Below are 12,335 nucleotides of genomic sequence, written 5' to 3' on the forward strand. Positions count from 1 at the left end.
ACGTCTCGTAGTAAGAACAGGCCACTGAAAACCAGCTTTGGCTTAATTGGACATTCACAAGTGGTGTAACGAAAACCTGACGGGAGTTGAGAATTAGATGAATTTCAGATTTGCCGTCAATGAATGGAACATTCTGTGGAGGAGATACCAATTGTTTCTGAAGTTTGGGTTATGTGGACAGGAAAATGGAGCTGAAGAGGGTTGAGTGGATAGCAAATTGAACAGCACGGCTGAGAGTATGAGCAGGCCACTTAAAACCAGCATTGGCTTACTTGGATATTTACCAGTGGTGTCACGAAAACCTGCCGGGAGTGGAGATTCAGATGAATTCCAGATTCGCTGTGAATGAATGGAACATTCTGTAGTGGAGATAACAATGATTTCTCCAGTCTCTGTGGTGTGGACAGGAAAATGTAGAGCTGGCCAGGGTTGAGTGGATAGCCAATTGAACAGCACCACTGCGCTTGTGAAGAAAACACTTAAAACGTTGGGTTACTTGGACATTCAACAGTGGTGTAACGAAAACCTGCCGGGAGTGGAGGTTCAGAGGAATTCCAGATTCGCAGTGAATGAATGGAACATTCTCTAGTGGAGATTCCAACGATTTCTGAAGGCTGGGTCGTGTGGAAGGAAAATCAAGAACTAATCAGGATTTAGTGGAAAGCCAATTGTATAGCATGGCTGCGAGTGTGAACATGCAGCTGAAAACCAGCATTGGGTTACTTGGACATTCATCAGTGGTGTAAGGAAAACCTGCATGGAGTGGAGAGTCAGTTGAATTCCACATTCGCAGTGAATGAATGGAACATTCTGTAGAGGAGATTCCAATGATTTCTGAAGCCTGTGTTGTGTGGACAGGAAAATGAAGAGCTGACCAGGCTTGAATCGATAGCCAAGTAAACAGCAGGGCTGCGAATATGAACAGGCCGCTGAAAACCAGCATTGGGTTACTTGGACATTCAACAGTGGTGTAATGAAAACCTGCGTGGAGTTGAGAGTCAGATGAATTCCAGATTCGCAGTGAATGAATGGAACATTCTGTAGTGGAGATAACAAAGATTTCTGAAGGCTGGTAGTGTGGTGGGACAATGAAGAGCTGAACAGGGTGGAGTGAATTGTCAATTAAACAGCACGGCTGCGAGTATGAACAGGCCTCTGAAAACCAGCATTGGCTTACTTGGACATTCACAAGTGGTGTAATGTTAACCAGGCGGGAGTGGAGAATCAGATAAACTCCAGACTCGCAGTGAATGAATGGAACATTCTGTAGTGGAGATTGCAATGATTTCTGAAATCTGGATTGTGGGGACACGAAAATGAAGAGCTGACCAGTGTTGAGTGGATAGCCTGTAAAAAGCCTCGGCTTCGAATGTGAACAGACCACTGAAAACCAGTATTGCATTACTTCGACTTTCAGCAGTGGTGTAACGAAAGCCTGCGTGGAGTGCAGATTCAGATGAATTCCAGATTCCCAGTGAATGAATGGAACATCCTGTAGTGGAGATTACAATGATTTCTGAAGGCTGGGTTGTGTGCACAGGAAAATGAGGAGCAAAACAGGTTGAGTGGATAGCCAATTGAACAGCACGACTGCGAACATGAACAGGCCTCTGAAAACCAGCATTGTTTTACTTGGACATTCACAAGTGGTGTAAGATAAATCTGCAGGTAGTGGAGATTCAGTTGAATTCCAGATTCGCAGTGAATGAATGGAACATTCTGTACTGGAGATTGCAATGATTTCTCAAGTCTGGATTGTTTGGACATGAAAATGAAGAGCTGACCACAGTTGTGTGGATACCCAGTAAAAAGCAGGGCTTAGAGTGTGAACAGACCGCTGAAAACCAGCATTGTGTTACTTGGACATTCATAAGTGGTGTAATGAAAGCCTACCTGGAGTGCAGATTCAGATGAATTCCAGATTGGCAGTGAATGAATGGAACATTCTGTACTGGCGATTCCAATGATTTCTGAAGTCTGATATTGTGGAAAAGAAAATGAAAGGCTGACCAGGTTTGAGTGGATAGACAATTGAACAGCACACTGCGAGTGTGAAAAGGCGGCTGAAAACCAGCATTGGATTACTTGGTCATTCACCAGTGCTGTAATGAAAACCTGCCTGGAGCGGAGAGTCAGATGAATTGCAGAATCGCAGTGAATGAATGGAACAGTCTGTAGTGGAGAGCCCAATGATTTCTGAAGGCTGGTTTGTGTGGAGAGGAAAATGAAGAGCTGACCAATATTGAGTGGATAGCCCATTGAACAGCACTTCTGCGAGTTGAACATGCCTCTGAAAACCAGTATTGAGTTACTTGGACATTCACCAGTGGCGTAACGAAAACCTGCCAGGAGTGGAGGTTCAGAGGAATTCCAGATTCGCAGTGAATGAATGGAACATTCTCTAGTGGTGATTCCAATGATTTCTGAAGGCTGGGTTTTGTGGACACGAAAATGTAGAGCTGAACAGGGTGGAGTGGATAGCCAAATGAACAGCACGTCTCTTAGTATGAACAGGCCACTGAAAACCAGCATTGGCTTACTTGGACATTCACAAGTGGTGTAACGATAACCCGCCGGGAGTTGAGAGTCAGATGAATTTAAGATTCGCAGTGAATGAACGGAACATTCTGTGGAGGAGATACCAATTATTTCTGAAGGTTGGGTTATGAGGACAGGAAAATGTAGAGCTGAATAGGGTTGGGTGGATAGCAAATTGAACAGCACGGCTGAGTGTGTTAGCAGGCGGCTTAAAACCAGCATTGTCTTCCTTGGACATTTACCAGTGGTGTCACGAAAACCTTCCAGGAGTGGAGACTCTGATGAATTCCAGATTCGCGTGATTGAATGGAACATTCTGTAGTGGTGATTGCCAACATTTAGGAATCTGGATAGTCTGGACAGGATATTGAAGAGCTGACCGATATTGAGTGGATAGCCAATGAACAGCACGGTTTCGAGTGTGAACAGACCACTAAGAAGCAGCATTGCATTACTTGGACATTCATCAGTGGTGTAACGAAAGCCTTCCTGGAATGCAGATTCAGAGTATTTCCAGATTCACAGTGAATGAATGGAAATTTCTGTAGTAGAGATTCCAATGATTTCTGAACGCTGGGTTGTGTGGACAGGAAAATGAAGAGCTGACTAGGTTTGACTGGATTGCCAATTGAACAGCAAGGCTGTGAGTGTGAACAGCCGCTGAAAACCAGCATTGGATTACCTGGTCATTCACCAGTGTTGTTAGGAAAATCTGCCTGGTGTGGAGAGTCAGAGGAATTCCAGATTCGCAGGGAACGAATGGAACATTCTGAAGTGGAGATAAGAATGATTTCTGAAGGCTCGGTGTGTGGAAGGAAAATCAAGAGCTAACCAGCGTTCACTGGATAGCCAATTGAACAGCACGGCTGCGAGTGTTAACACGCAGCTGAAACCAGCCTTGGGTTGCTTGGACATTCACCAGTGGTGAAACGAAAACCTGCTGGGAGTGGAGAACAAGATGAATTCAAGATTCGCGTGAATGAATGAAACATTCTGTAGTGTAGATTGCAATGGTTTCTGAGGTTTGTATTGTCTGAACTGGAAAAAGAAGAACTCACCAGTGTTGAGTCGCTAGACCGTGAACAGCACGGGTTCGAGTGTGAATAGACCGCTGAAAACCATCATTGCGTTACTTGAACATTCAGCAGTGGTGCAATGAAAACCTGCCGGGAGTGGAGATTCAGATGAATTCCAGATTCGCAGTGAATGAATGGAACATTCTCTAGTGGTGATTCCAATGATTTCTGAAGGCTGGGTTTTGTGGACACGAAAATGTAGAGCTGAACAGGGTGGAATGGATAGCCAAATGAACAGCACGTCTCGTAGTAAGAACAGGCCACTGAAAACCAGCTTTGGCTTAATTGGACATTCACAAGTGGTGTAACGAAAACCTGACGGGAGTTGAGAATTAGATGAATTTCAGATTTGCCGTCAATGAATGGAACATTCTGTGGAGGAGATACCAATTGTTTCTGAAGTTTGGGTTATGTGGACAGGAAAATGGAGCTGAAGAGGGTTGAGTGGATAGCAAATTGAACAGCACGGCTGAGAGTATGAGCAGGCCACTTAAAACCAGCATTGGCTTACTTGGATATTTACCAGTGGTGTCACGAAAACCTGCCGGGAGTGGAGATTCAGATGAATTCCAGATTCGCTGTGAATGAATGGAACATTCTGTAGTGGAGATAACAATGATTTCTCCAGTCTCTGTGGTGTGGACAGGAAAATGTAGAGCTGGCCAGGGTTGAGTGGATAGCCAATTGAACAGCACCACTGCGCTTGTGAAGAAAACACTTAAAACGTTGGGTTACTTGGACATTCAACAGTGGTGTAACGAAAACCTGCCGGGAGTGGAGGTTCAGAGGAATTCCAGATTCGCAGTGAATGAATGGAACATTCTCTAGTGGAGATTCCAACGATTTCTGAAGGCTGGGTCGTGTGGAAGGAAAATCAAGAACTAATCAGGATTTAGTGGAAAGCCAATTGTATAGCATGGCTGCGAGTGTGAACATGCAGCTGAAAACCAGCATTGGGTTACTTGGACATTCATCAGTGGTGTAAGGAAAACCTGCATGGAGTGGAGAGTCAGTTGAATTCCACATTCGCAGTGAATGAATGGAACATTCTGTAGAGGAGATTCCAATGATTTCTGAAGCCTGTGTTGTGTGGACAGGAAAATGAAGAGCTGACCAGGCTTGAATCGATAGCCAAGTAAACAGCAGGGCTGCGAATATGAACAGGCCGCTGAAAACCAGCATTGGGTTACTTGGACATTCAACAGTGGTGTAATGAAAACCTGCGTGGAGTTGAGAGTCAGATGAATTCCAGATTCGCAGTGAATGAATGGAACATTCTGTAGTGGAGATAACAAAGATTTCTGAAGGCTGGTAGTGTGGTGGGACAATGAAGAGCTGAACAGGGTGGAGTGAATTGTCAATTAAACAGCACGGCTGCGAGTATGAACAGGCCTCTGAAAACCAGCATTGGCTTACTTGGACATTCACAAGTGGTGTAATGTTAACCAGGCGGGAGTGGAGAATCAGATAAACTCCAGACTCGCAGTGAATGAATGGAACATTCTGTAGTGGAGATTGCAATGATTTCTGAAATCTGGATTGTGGGGACACGAAAATGAAGAGATGACCAGTGTTGAGTGGATAGCCTGTAAAAAGCCTCGGCTTCGAATGTGAACAGACCACTGAAAACCAGTATTGCATTACTTCGACTTTCAGCAGTGGTGTAACGAAAGCCTGCGTGGAGTGCAGATTCAGATGAATTCCAGATTCCCAGTGAATGAATGGAACATCCTGTAGTGGAGATTACAATGATTTCTGAAGGCTGGGTTGTGTGCACAGGAAAATGAGGAGCAAAACAGGTTGAGTGGATAGCCAATTGAACAGCACGACTGCGAACATGAACAGGCCTCTGAAAACCAGCATTGTTTTACTTGGACATTCACAAGTGGTGTAAGATAAATCTGCAGGTAGTGGAGATTCAGTTGAATTCCAGATTCGCAGTGAATGAATGGAACATTCTGTACTGGAGATTGCAATGATTTCTCAAGTCTGGATTGTTTGGACATGAAAATGAAGAGCTGACCACAGTTGTGTGGATACCCAGTAAAAAGCAGGGCTTAGAGTGTGAACAGACCGCTGAAAACCAGCATTGTGTTACTTGGACATTCATAAGTGGTGTAATGAAAGCCTACCTGGAGTGCAGATTCAGATGAATTCCAGATTGGCAGTGAATGAATGGAACATTCTGTACTGGCGATTCCAATGATTTCTGAAGTCTGATATTGTGGAAAAGAAAATGAAAGGCTGACCAGGTTTGAGTGGATAGACAATTGAACAGCACACTGCGAGTGTGAAAAGGCGGCTGAAAACCAGCATTGGATTACTTGGTCATTCACCAGTGCTGTAATGAAAACCTGCCTGGAGCGGAGAGTCAGATGAATTGCAGAATCGCAGTGAATGAATGGAACAGTCTGTAGTGGAGAGCCCAATGATTTCTGAAGGCTGGTTTGTGTGGAGAGGAAAATGAAGAGCTGACCAATATTGAGTGGATAGCCCATTGAACAGCACTTCTGCGAGTTGAACATGCCTCTGAAAACCAGTATTGAGTTACTTGGACATTCACCAGTGGCGTAACGAAAACCTGCCAGGAGTGGAGGTTCAGAGGAATTCCAGATTCGCAGTGAATGAATGGAACATTCTCTAGTGGTGATTCCAATGATTTCTGAAGGCTGGGTTTTGTGGACACGAAAATGTAGAGCTGAACAGGGTGGAGTGGATAGCCAAATGAACAGCACGTCTCTTAGTATGAACAGGCCACTGAAAACCAGCATTGGCTTACTTGGACATTCACAAGTGGTGTAACGATAACCCGCCGGGAGTTGAGAGTCAGATGAATTTAAGATTCGCAGTGAATGAACGGAACATTCTGTGGAGGAGATACCAATTATTTCTGAAGGTTGGGTTATGAGGACAGGAAAATGTAGAGCTGAATAGGGTTGGGTGGATAGCAAATTGAACAGCACGGCTGAGTGTGTTAGCAGGCGGCTTAAAACCAGCATTGTCTTCCTTGGACATTTACCAGTGGTGTCACGAAAACCTTCCAGGAGTGGAGACTCTGATGAATTCCAGATTCGCGTGATTGAATGGAACATTCTGTAGTGGTGATTGCCAACATTTAGGAATCTGGATAGTCTGGACAGGATATTGAAGAGCTGACCGATATTGAGTGGATAGCCAATGAACAGCACGGTTTCGAGTGTGAACAGACCACTAAGAAGCAGCATTGCATTACTTGGACATTCATCAGTGGTGTAACGAAAGCCTTCCTGGAATGCAGATTCAGAGTATTTCCAGATTCACAGTGAATGAATGGAAATTTCTGTAGTAGAGATTCCAATGATTTCTGAACGCTGGGTTGTGTGGACAGGAAAATGAAGAGCTGACTAGGTTTGACTGGATTGCCAATTGAACAGCAAGGCTGTGAGTGTGAACAGCCGCTGAAAACCAGCATTGGATTACCTGGTCATTCACCAGTGTTGTTAGGAAAATCTGCCTGGTGTGGAGAGTCAGAGGAATTCCAGATTCGCAGGGAACGAATGGAACATTCTGAAGTGGAGATAAGAATGATTTCTGAAGGCTCGGTGTGTGGAAGGAAAATCAAGAGCTAACCAGCGTTCACTGGATAGCCAATTGAACAGCACGGCTGCGAGTGTTAACACGCAGCTGAAACCAGCCTTGGGTTGCTTGGACATTCACCAGTGGTGAAACGAAAACCTGCTGGGAGTGGAGAACAAGATGAATTCAAGATTCGCCTGAATGAATGAAACATTCTGTAGTGTAGATTGCAATGGTTTCTGAGGTTTGTATTGTCTGAACTGGAAAAAGAAGAACTCACCAGTGTTGAGTCGCTAGACCGTGAACAGCACGGGTTCGAGTGTGAATAGACCGCTGAAAACCATCATTGCGTTACTTGAACATTCAGCAGTGGTGCAATGAAAACCTGCCGGGAGTGGAGATTCAGATGAATTCCAGATTCGCAGTGAATGAATGGAACATTCTCTAGTGGTGATTCCAATGATTTCTGAAGGCTGGGTTTTGTGGACACGAAAATGTAGAGCTGAACAGGGTGGAATGGATAGCCAAATGAACAGCACGTCTCGTAGTAAGAACAGGCCACTGAAAACCAGCTTTGGCTTAATTGGACATTCACAAGTGGTGTAACGAAAACCTGACGGGAGTTGAGAATTAGATGAATTTCAGATTTGCCGTCAATGAATGGAACATTCTGTGGAGGAGATACCAATTGTTTCTGAAGTTTGGGTTATGTGGACAGGAAAATGGAGCTGAAGAGGGTTGAGTGGATAGCAAATTGAACAGCACGGCTGAGAGTATGAGCAGGCCACTTAAAACCAGCATTGGCTTACTTGGATATTTACCAGTGGTGTCACGAAAACCTGCCGGGAGTGGAGATTCAGATGAATTCCAGATTCGCTGTGAATGAATGGAACATTCTGTAGTGGAGATAACAATGATTTCTCCAGTCTCTGTGGTGTGGACAGGAAAATGTAGAGCTGGCCAGGGTTGAGTGGATAGCCAATTGAACAGCACCACTGCGCTTGTGAAGAAAACACTTAAAACATTGGGTTACTTGGACATTCAACAGTGGTGTAACGAAAACCTGCCGGGAGTGGAGGTTCAGAGGAATTCCAGATTCGCAGTGAATGAATGGAACATTCTCTAGTGGAGATTCCAACGATTTCTGAAGGCTGGGTCGTGTGGAAGGAAAATCAAGAACTAATCAGGATTTAGTGGAAAGCCAATTGTATAGCATGGCTGCGAGTGTGAACATGCAGCTGAAAACCAGCATTGGGTTACTTGGACATTCATCAGTGGTGTAAGGAAAACCTGCATGGAGTGGAGAGTCAGTTGAATTCCACATTCGCAGTGAATGAATGGAACATTCTGTAGAGGAGATTCCAATGATTTCTGAAGCCTGTGTTGTGTGGACAGGAAAATGAAGAGCTGACCAGGCTTGAATCGATAGCCAAGTAAACAGCAGGGCTGCGAATATGAACAGGCCGCTGAAAACCGGCATTGGGTTACTTGGACATTCAACAGTGGTGTAATGAAAACCTGCGTGGAGTTGAGAGTCAGATGAATTCCAGATTCGCAGTGAATGAATGGAACATTCTGTAGTGGAGATAACAAAGATTTCTGAAGGCTGGTAGTGTGGTGGGACAATGAAGAGCTGAACAGGGTGGAGTGAATTGTCAATTAAACAGCACGGCTGCGAGTATGAACAGGCCTCTGAAAACCAGCATTGGCTTACTTGGACATTCACAAGTGGTGTAATGTTAACCAGGCGGGAGTGGAGAATCAGATAAACTCCAGACTCGCAGTGAATGAATGGAACATTCTGTAGTGGAGATTGCAATGATTTCTGAAATCTGGATTGTGGGGACACGAAAATGAAGAGCTGACCAGTGTTGAGTGGATAGCCTGTAAAAAGCCTCGGCTTCGAATGTGAACAGACCACTGAAAACCAGTATTGCATTACTTCGACTTTCAGCAGTGGTGTAACGAAAGCCTGCGTGGAGTGCAGATTCAGATGAATTCCAGATTCCCAGTGAATGAATGGAACATCCTGTAGTGGAGATTACAATGATTTCTGAAGGCTGGGTTGTGTGCACAGGAAAATGAGGAGCAAAACAGGTTGAGTGGATAGCCAATTGAACAGCACGACTGCGAACATGAACAGGCCTCTGAAAACCAGCATTGTTTTACTTGGACATTCACAAGTGGTGTAAGATAAATCTGCAGGTAGTGGAGATTCAGTTGAATTCCAGATTCGCAGTGAATGAATGGAACATTCTGTACTGGAGATTGCAATGATTTCTCAAGTCTGGATTGTTTGGACATGAAAATGAAGAGCTGACCACAGTTGTGTGGATACCCAGTAAAAAGCAGGGCTTAGAGTGTGAACAGACCGCTGAAAACCAGCATTGTGTTACTTGGACATTCATAAGTGGTGTAATGAAAGCCTACCTGGAGTGCAGATTCAGATGAATTCCAGATTGGCAGTGAATGAATGGAACATTCTGTACTGGCGATTCCAATGATTTCTGAAGTCTGATATTGTGGAAAAGAAAATGAAAGGCTGACCAGGTTTGAGTGGATAGACAATTGAACAGCACACTGCGAGTGTGAAAAGGCGGCTGAAAACCAGCATTGGATTACTTGGTCATTCACCAGTGCTGTAATGAAAACCTGCCTGGAGCGGAGAGTCAGATGAATTGCAGAATCGCAGTGAATGAATGGAACAGTCTGTAGTGGAGAGCCCAATGATTTCTGAAGGCTGGTTTGTGTGGAGAGGAAAATGAAGAGCTGACCAATATTGAGTGGATAGCCCATTGAACAGCACTTCTGCGAGTTGAACATGCCTCTGAAAACCAGTATTGAGTTACTTGGACATTCACCAGTGGCGTAACGAAAACCTGCCAGGAGTGGAGGTTCAGAGGAATTCCAGATTCGCAGTGAATGAATGGAACATTCTCTAGTGGTGATTCCAATGATTTCTGAAGGCTGGGTTTTGTGGACACGAAAATGTAGAGCTGAACAGGGTGGAGTGGATAGCCAAATGAACAGCACGTCTCTTAGTATGAACAGGCCACTGAAAACCAGCATTGGCTTACTTGGACATTCACAAGTGGTGTAACGATAACCCGCCGGGAGTTGAGAGTCAGATGAATTTAAGATTCGCAGTGAATGAACGGAACATTCTGTGGAGGAGATACCAATTATTTCTGAAGGTTGGGTTATGAGGACAGGAAAATGTAGAGCTGAATAGGGTTGGGTGGATAGCAAATTGAACAGCACGGCTGAGTGTGTTAGCAGGCGGCTTAAAACCAGCATTGTCTTCCTTGGACATTTACCAGTGGTGTCACGAAAACCTTCCAGGAGTGGAGACTCTGATGAATTCCAGATTCGCGTGATTGAATGGAACATTCTGTAGTGGTGATTGCCAACATTTAGGAATCTGGATAGTCTGGACAGGATATTGAAGAGCTGACCGATATTGAGTGGATAGCCAATGAACAGCACGGTTTCGAGTGTGAACAGACCACTAAGAAGCAGCATTGCATTACTTGGACATTCATCAGTGGTGTAACGAAAGCCTTCCTGGAATGCAGATTCAGAGTATTTCCAGATTCACAGTGAATGAATGGAAATTTCTGTAGTAGAGATTCCAATGATTTCTGAACGCTGGGTTGTGTGGACAGGAAAATGAAGAGCTGACTAGGTTTGACTGGATTGCCAATTGAACAGCAAGGCTGTGAGTGTGAACAGCCGCTGAAAACCAGCATTGGATTACCTGGTCATTCACCAGTGTTGTTAGGAAAATCTGCCTGGTGTGGAGAGTCAGAGGAATTCCAGATTCGCAGGGAACGAATGGAACATTCTGAAGTGGAGATAAGAATGATTTCTGAAGGCTCGGTGTGTGGAAGGAAAATCAAGAGCTAACCAGCGTTCACTGGATAGCCAATTGAACAGCACGGCTGCGAGTGTTAACACGCAGCTGAAACCAGCCTTGGGTTGCTTGGACATTCACCAGTGGTGAAACGAAAACCTGCTGGGAGTGGAGAACAAGATGAATTCAAGATTCGCCTGAATGAATGAAACATTCTGTAGTGTAGATTGCAATGGTTTCTGAGGTTTGTATTGTCTGAACTGGAAAAAGAAGAACTCACCAGTGTTGAGTCGCTAGACCGTGAACAGCACGGGTTCGAGTGTGAATAGACCGCTGAAAACCATCATTGCGTTACTTGAACATTCAGCAGTGGTGCAATGAAAACCTGCCGGGAGTGGAGATTCAGATGAATTCCAGATTCGCAGTGAATGAATGGAACATTCTCTAGTGGTGATTCCAATGATTTCTGAAGGCTGGGTTTTGTGGACACGAAAATGTAGAGCTGAACAGGGTGGAATGGATAGCCAAATGAACAGCACGTCTCGTAGTAAGAACAGGCCACTGAAAACCAGCTTTGGCTTAATTGGACATTCACAAGTGGTGTAACGAAAACCTGACGGGAGTTGAGAATTAGATGAATTTCAGATTTGCCGTCAATGAATGGAACATTCTGTGGAGGAGATACCAATTGTTTCTGAAGTTTGGGTTATGTGGACAGGAAAATGGAGCTGAAGAGGGTTGAGTGGATAGCAAATTGAACAGCACGGCTGAGAGTATGAGCAGGCCACTTAAAACCAGCATTGGCTTACTTGGATATTTACCAGTGGTGTCACGAAAACCTGCCGGGAGTGGAGATTCAGATGAATTCCAGATTCGCTGTGAATGAATGGAACATTCTGTAGTGGAGATAACAATGATTTCTCCAGTCTCTGTGGTGTGGACAGGAAAATGTAGAGCTGGCCAGGGTTGAGTGGATAGCCAATTGAACAGCACCACTGCGCTTGTGAAGAAAACACTTAAAACATTGGGTTACTTGGACATTCAACAGTGGTGTAACGAAAACCTGCCGGGAGTGGAGGTTCAGAGGAATTCCAGATTCGCAGTGAATGAATGGAACATTCTCTAGTGGAGATTCCAACGATTTCTGAAGGCTGGGTCGTGTGGAAGGAAAATCAAGAACTAATCAGGATTTAGTGGAAAGCCAATTGTATAGCATGGCTGCGAGTGTGAACATGCAGCTGAAAACCAGCATTGGGTTACTTGGACATTCATCAGTGGTGTAAGGAAAACCTGCATGGAGTGGAGAGTCAGTT

This window comes from Sorex fumeus, unplaced genomic scaffold (assembly GCF_029834395.1).
Source record: "Sorex fumeus unplaced genomic scaffold, SorFum_2.1 ptg000018l, whole genome shotgun sequence".
Classification (NCBI taxonomy): Eukaryota; Metazoa; Chordata; class Mammalia; order Eulipotyphla; family Soricidae; genus Sorex; species Sorex fumeus.